The sequence below is a fragment of the Macrobrachium rosenbergii genome, chromosome 53 (genome assembly GCF_040412425.1).
Source record: "Macrobrachium rosenbergii isolate ZJJX-2024 chromosome 53, ASM4041242v1, whole genome shotgun sequence".
Classification (NCBI taxonomy): Eukaryota; Metazoa; Arthropoda; class Malacostraca; order Decapoda; family Palaemonidae; genus Macrobrachium; species Macrobrachium rosenbergii.
This window is the reverse complement of record NC_089793.1, coordinates 38,124,452-38,131,951: the sequence shown is the minus strand read 5'-3', so window position 1 is coordinate 38,131,951 and position 7,500 is coordinate 38,124,452.

Genomic DNA, 7,500 nt, shown 5'->3' with positions numbered 1-7,500 from the left:
TCATAAGCCATAGTATCAGGAAAATAATTACATATACCTGGAACCTTGCCTATCATTAACGGATGTCATGTTATTGGGAGAAAATTAAAATTATGAAACTGGCAGAATGAGTGATTACTGTCGGAGCTTATCTAAATTTAGGGACCGTAGTCATTCTGTGGCTTAAATATTTTTGTTTTGTATTTGCTGTATAACAGTGACAACTCGTACTAAACAACTTACCTCTATGTAATTTCCTTCGTATTTTCAGAATAAACTGACGACTCTAAATCACTGTACCTCTCCAAAGTTTATATGGTATTTCCTAACATACAATGACCACTCATAATAAAGAATAATTATGCATCTACAAAGTGTATTCTGTATTTTTAGAATATCAATGACCATTCATTAAAAATCATTATGCATCATCATAGATCATTTCTTGTTTACTTAATGACAACGACCAAAACCAATTTTACCTTTCATATCTTCTTATTGTACATTAGGAGATTTTTAAAAAGGTCAATTATGAAATCTAGCTTATTTTTTAAGGTTTTTCCTTCAATGACTTTAGTTCATTTTTCTGGCTTAAAAGGGAAGGAATACAAATAAACAAACTCTCTCTCTCTCTCTCTCTCTCTCTCTCTCTCTCTCTCTCTCTCTCTCTCTCTCTCTCTCTATCTCTCATATATATATATATATATATATATATATATATATATATATATATATATATATATATATATATATATATATATATATATATATATATATATATATATATATATATATATCATACATATATATATATATCATACATACATACTGGTTATGAGAAACTCTCAAATTCTGAAGAAAAATCAATTTTGTTTTTCGTACAATTTGCTAATCGTCAAGGAAGTTACAGCTATCGAAGACAGTATTTCCGGCAAAACGGCTCTTAATGACCATTTTGAGACCCTTTTAATTCATAACAAGCCTATTTAAAAATTTTTGGTTGCTAATTATGAGGATACTGAAACTGTCCGTTTGTGTGTGTGTGTGTGTGTGTGTGTGAGAGAGAGAGAGAGAGAGAGAGAGAGAGAGAGAGAGAGAGAGAGAGAGAGAGAGAGAGAGAGAGAGATTTACTTCATTAAAAATTACATAAGGTTTCTCTGTTTGTAAATTTTACCCAACACTTCAGCACAGTTTCATATTCCGACTCCTGCAAAATGCCTTATCCACAGAGCACGCCCCCCGCCTAACTTAACACGTTTGCATTAACAAAATTTCGTCTCTTAATTGGCTACGTGATTTTGTGCAAGGTCAAAATATGCCTGACTTGATCTAGTATTTAAGAACCCTTAGAACAAGCATCATAGTACATTACATTTCGCTCACAAGGTGGGGCGAGGGGATTGTGCCGAATTTGAGAGGGGGTTCACATTAATTTTTTTCTTAAATAATTGATAATGTTCATTTTTATGAATGAATATCTTATTAAATATAAACTGATAAAAACTCATATCCATTTTACTATCGAATGTTTTAGCAAAAAAAAAAAAAAAAAAAAAAAATTCTAAGCCATAAGTCTTTGTATTTGAATCGCTTGTGCAATTTCAGTTTATAAATGGTGAAAAATATTCTCCCTTAATTATCAATCAGGAGTGTTTCAATTTTCCTTACCATTTTGGGTTCCTGTAAACAAAATATCAAACTCTTGTTTTCATTATTTTTTTTTTTATCTAAGAAGCATTACAAGGTAGCCAGAATTCCGCAGAATACTGAACGGTGGCCTTAGAGATTTTTAAATAAAGGTTATTAGTGCAATGCATCTGTTTTTATACTAAGACGGGGTTTCATTACTGCAAGCTTTCATCTTATATTTCGTGTAATTTGCTAATCGTCTACGTCGTGGCTACCTACGACTGTATCTCAGGAGAAAAAAAATTTTTAAACACCATTTTGAGATATATTAATCCATAACAATCCTCTTTAAGTATCTTATTTTCTCGCTAATTATGGAAGTGTTTGATATATAAGTTATATGGCAAGCTTTGTGTGTGTGTGTCTGTGTGTGTGTGATAACAATCCTCTTTAAGTATCTTATTTTCATGATAATTATGAAAGTGTTTGATATATAAGTGTGTGTTTGTGTGTGTGTGTGAGAGAGAGAGAGAGAGAGAGAGAGAGAGAGAGAGAGAGAGAGAGAGAGAGAGAGAGAGATTCACTGTTCAGACAATCCTTCTCCACGATTTATTTTCCTACACCAGTTGCATTGTTAAATCTACTCAGCTCTTTTGTGTACTTTCAATTTAATTTTTGCGTAATTACTTTCATTAGTTAAATGTCCCAAAAAGACACTGGAAACCTGATTAATTTCTCATACCCATACAACAAAACAAATCAGAAAACAATACCGTAAAAGTTCACATTGTTATGTAGTAAACATCGACAACATGATGCTGAAAGGTTACGACAATTTGAAATTAATGTCAGTGATATAAGGACAGTTATCAGGAAAAAGTACTAGTGACCTTCAACGTTAAATTCGGTATCCTTATAAATCTTTCTCAGAATTAGTATTCCATATACAAAATTTCTCATTATCATTCTTACTTCTGCTTTTCATTCGCTAGTTGCCTATTTTCTTCTCATTCTTGGTTTCTCATTTGCAAGATCGCTTTACCCCTCTTCTTCTGCTCCTTTCACTACAACTGTCTGATTCTCTTCAAAGTATTCTTATTTCATTGCTTTCAATTACTTGCACCAAGTATTTAGTTCAGTCTCGGCTTGTAAAACTTAAGATCTGCTTTTTTATAGTTATTCTTATCCAGCTTTCCATTTACTAGAGATACTGCTTACATCTTGTCTAAGGTTTTGGTTAATCTTTCGTAAGACCTCCTATTCTATAAGTTTTATAGCCTATTATTTACCAATTTTACACCATACTATTCATCAGTTCTAGAGCCTATTATTTAATTCCCTTCTCTTTCATGCTTGCCACTTACATGAACTATTTTACTTCGATTTTTGGGACTTTCTCTTCAGTTAAAAGAGCTATCTTTTAATTGTCGTCTCTGTCCTGGTTTGCCATTTACAAGAACGCCTATGTTGTTAGTATTCTTAACGAGGCTTTTACTCATTATGATCATATTTAATTCATTTCAAAGATCTAGTTCGTCACTTTAGGCATCTGCCAATTAATACTGTTCTTAGAGTTTTTTTCATTTTCAACTGAATGTTAATAAGACCTGTTTTGTCTTTAACAAGGTCTATTTGACTACTATTCACAGTTTTTCATACAATGAGGTGACTGCTTCATTCCCCTTTCTCAGTCTAGATTTAACATTTACACGAATCCAAATTCTGCTTTTGCTCTCAAATACCATTTCATTGTTTTCGTTAGCAAGAATACCTATGGCCTCTTAGTTAGCCCTCTTAATCTGTTCTCGAATCGTGTTTTTTTTTTTATTTACAAGAACCTATTTCATTCTTTATTATAGCCCTTATTTTTTCGTCCATTACAGTTTCTATCTCATGACCTTTCTAAAAGCCGCAGTTTTCCTTTTATAAGAGGTACTATTCCCTTCTACTCTGCAAGTCATTAGTAATCCGTCTACGATAAATTTTATAAATGTTTTAAAAGTCCTGGTTTTTCATGTACTGAAGCCAGATGTATGCAAATATTTTCCAAGGCCTTGTTATGCAGTTTACATGAGGTTCTAAAAAGGTTATGCAGTTTACATGAGTTTCTAATCAAAATCTATCCTCTAAAATCTTCCTCAAAGAATAAATATCAAAATAAAAGTTTTATCAAGGGATTTTTTTTTTTTTGGTTTGGACATATTCTCCAATTCTAGAAAAAAATCATAATACATTCTTGTTTTTTGCATAATTTGTGAATTTCGTAGGACGTTGTAGCTCCCTACCACTGCATTCCAGGAGGGAAAAAGGGCTGCTGAAAACCATTTTGAGACATCTTAATTCACAACAATCCTCCTTAAATAGTTTATTTTGTTGCTAATAATAAGTATGATTAAAATACCTGATGATATTTACGTTATAAGGAAAGCTTTCTGAGAGAGAGAGAGAGAGAGAGAGAGAGAGAGAGAGAGAGAGAGAGAGAGAGAGAGAGAGAGAGATAATTCTGTAACTTTAAAACTGTTTTGAAAGTCAGTAGGTACATTAAGTAATAACTGATGATATCTCAAGTTATATCCATCAAACAGCAGGTCGTATTGTCTAAGTAACGAAAATAATCTTAGCTTTATTTTGTTGTCCTATTCACCTGGGAAAAGTTCTAAGATAGCAAAAATACTATGATTTACAGTTTTAAAAAATATGATTTACAAACAGTTTTAAAAAATATATGATTTACAAAACCTTTTTCAAAAAGTAATACGATTTCTGTTTAAAAAAAAAAAAATACTAAGATATAAAAACAGTTTTTGAAAAAAACACAGACACACTTCCAAGAGAGAGAGAGAGAGAGAGAGAGAGAGAGAGAGAGAGAGAGAGAGAGAGAGAGAGAGAGAGAGAGAGAGAACAGTTAAAGACAAGGTTCCTTTGATTTCTGAACTGTTATACGAGACCACAAGAAAAAAGACCTTTAAAACTTACTCTACGAAAGGCTGCAGAAATTGTTAACATTCAGCCATTGATACACAGCAATGAAGAGTGAAATCATTCTGAATTCTGGATAATTACTAAAATAAATTATGACAAAGGATTATGAAAAGTCATATATACTGTATGCAATGTCCACGAAATGAAGCGAATATGGAAAAATCGTGAAATAATAGTCCAGAACGTTTAACATGATAGTATATAAGAAATAACTAAATGATGAATTGTCTGCTTAGCAAGTGCGGGCAAATATTAATGTCATCATCATCCAAATTCCCTCATTTCTTTGAAGTCTGGAATGAACTACCTGAAATTCATTAAATGTGCTTTTAAAAAGGAGGTATAGATGAAATGAGGAAAATAATCAATAAAATATGATAAGTTTTGAGTTCAGAAAAATTAATTTTGTATGGCTAATTCAGAATGCTTCACATTTCATGTAGTGAAGCGAAATTCTTGAAAAACCAAATCTGTATGTCGACTTACAATTTGGACTTTAATAAATAAAAGTATGAATTAATATAACCTTATGAAATTGATAACTGGTAATCCTCTATAGGATGACCGAGTTTGGTAACTTACTTATCTTTCAATGTAAAGCTTTGGAATCCTGTTCACCCTCCACTTTTTTTTTCCTTAAATTTCACAACCTTCCTTCCTCTGAAAGGCAAAGAGGTATAATGCCTCTTGTCACCTCTTCATTACGTTTCCTTTTCCTTGCTTTCTTCAGATTTACAGTGGAAATGAGCATTAGTCTGCAATTCCCATTATAATAAAATTTTAATAAAATAAGTAAGTGCTGACAAAAGTTTATACTGCACAGCAGAACTATAATCTGCATACATGATACATAAACCGATTATTGCGGTTAATGGCTGCACTGCTTTCCTGCTTTCATAAAATAACCTCTTCGATAACTGGATAATTCAAATAAAACGTAATTCACATACAGTATTATCCATAACATACTCAGTCCTAGTGACTGTTCTATTTAATTGCAGCGCAAAACTAATGTCTTCGACAGCACAAAATACAGTATGAAAATGAAAATATGTATGTTCTAATCGTTTGTGATGAGAATTAATTGAATTTAATGGAATTTTATATAGTACTTGGTCTTATCAACCTAATGGCAATGATTAGGTTCGTGCTAAACCATCAAAATGAACTTTGGATTAACAACGGAATTTTTTTTAAATTGAGAAGTAAAAGACTGAGAAGGCGATTTACACTTCAAAATGCATTGGTAATCTTTTGCTCATTTTGGTACTGGTGTTTTCTCTTAATTTTTTGTTAAGCTAATCCTTACTAGTAATTTTGGGTGGAATAAATCCGTGTTAAAAGCATTCATGTCTGAGGAATGACAGTTACTATTAATTTCCACGTCGTAGAGAAGAAGTACAAGCCAAGGTTTCCTTAAACTTATTTATTACACAGTAACAGCATAACAGCAGAGCACATTAGGTTACCATTAATGTCCTGGTCATAAAGACGACTATATAAGAATACATTTCCACGGACTTATTTAATGCATATTAACAGCAGAATACATTACACCATAGCTCTAACAAAATACTATTATAGCTACAGTCTGCAAAAAGAGATCTTTCTGAACATATACCTAGAGTCAATAGCTTTTAATCTAAATGACTAATCTATTGCATAAACCAGTTTTGAAAACTAGATAAAAAAGAGATAATTCACGGCAGTCCAACAGTTACCTTTAAAACTGAAAAGTTTATTCGTTCGGCAGTTGGCTGAGTAGTGAACAAATTTTTTTGCCTACTCACTAACAAGAAAGGTTGACGACCGTTGTTTTAAAGAAAATATACCTTGTTTACCTACCAATTGCTACCCTTACGAACAATGAAAACCTGTGTGTGTGTGTGTGTGTCCCCGGCAGAGATTGTGTACAGAAAAAATACCCACACGGACGTCTAGAGCTGGAACATTTACCTGTATTAAATACCCATATACACAAAAAACTAATGTTAAGTTACGGTTTGCAAGAGTTTTCTGCTAATTAAGACCTAATATTAGACTTGAAATCATTAACCATTTTTCAACTTCCATTTTCACCCATGTTTAATCGAATGCTTAATACATATTTCACCAAGTAAGGTACTGTCTCATTCAAACACTATAAATCAACATCAGTAGACTTGAAATTTCATATAAAGTTTCTACAGTCTAGTGAAACATTTCACCATCTGGTAATGCTGGTTGAAAATCGATGTGAATCATGATGATAAAAAAAAAAAAACAAGAGCAATTAACTACTAGTGTTCTGATTAACTGGTGTTAGCTAGGCAATTTTTGTCTCCAGTCGAATAGCCTATATAGAGGACATATCTTCCATAAGCTATAAAATCCCAAATATTCCCTCATTTCTTGTACATATTCAAAACTATTTTACTGATGGGTTGCTTGGAATTACAGGATTTAGCTCCATAAGACAAAAGCACCACCTAATGGAACCTCATTATTTTCAATCTCTGCTTTTAAACTAATGAGATGACTTCCATTAGGTAGACGGCAAGAATATTAATATTGTTTCAAATACCCTGAACACTACAAGAGTAAATCTAAAGCGGCTCAACTACCATTTGCGGGGTATTTCCTTCACCAAAGGGTTCAGAAACTTTTACTATGCAAGCTCCCATTCTGGTAAACAGGTGGCGTAAATAGAGAGAGAGAGAGAGAGAGAGAGAGAGAGAGAGAGAGAGCAAAATAATACTACTAATGTAAGATGGTGAAGATAATTATATTAGCCTATTGCAATACGACTAAATATTAAAATTGCATAACTACCTTTCAAAAAAAATGTCAATGAGGATGTAGGGATCATTTTATAAGTTGACAAAATCTTTGTAGTGCTGAGAACTCATGAACTACCAGTTTCCTCCACCT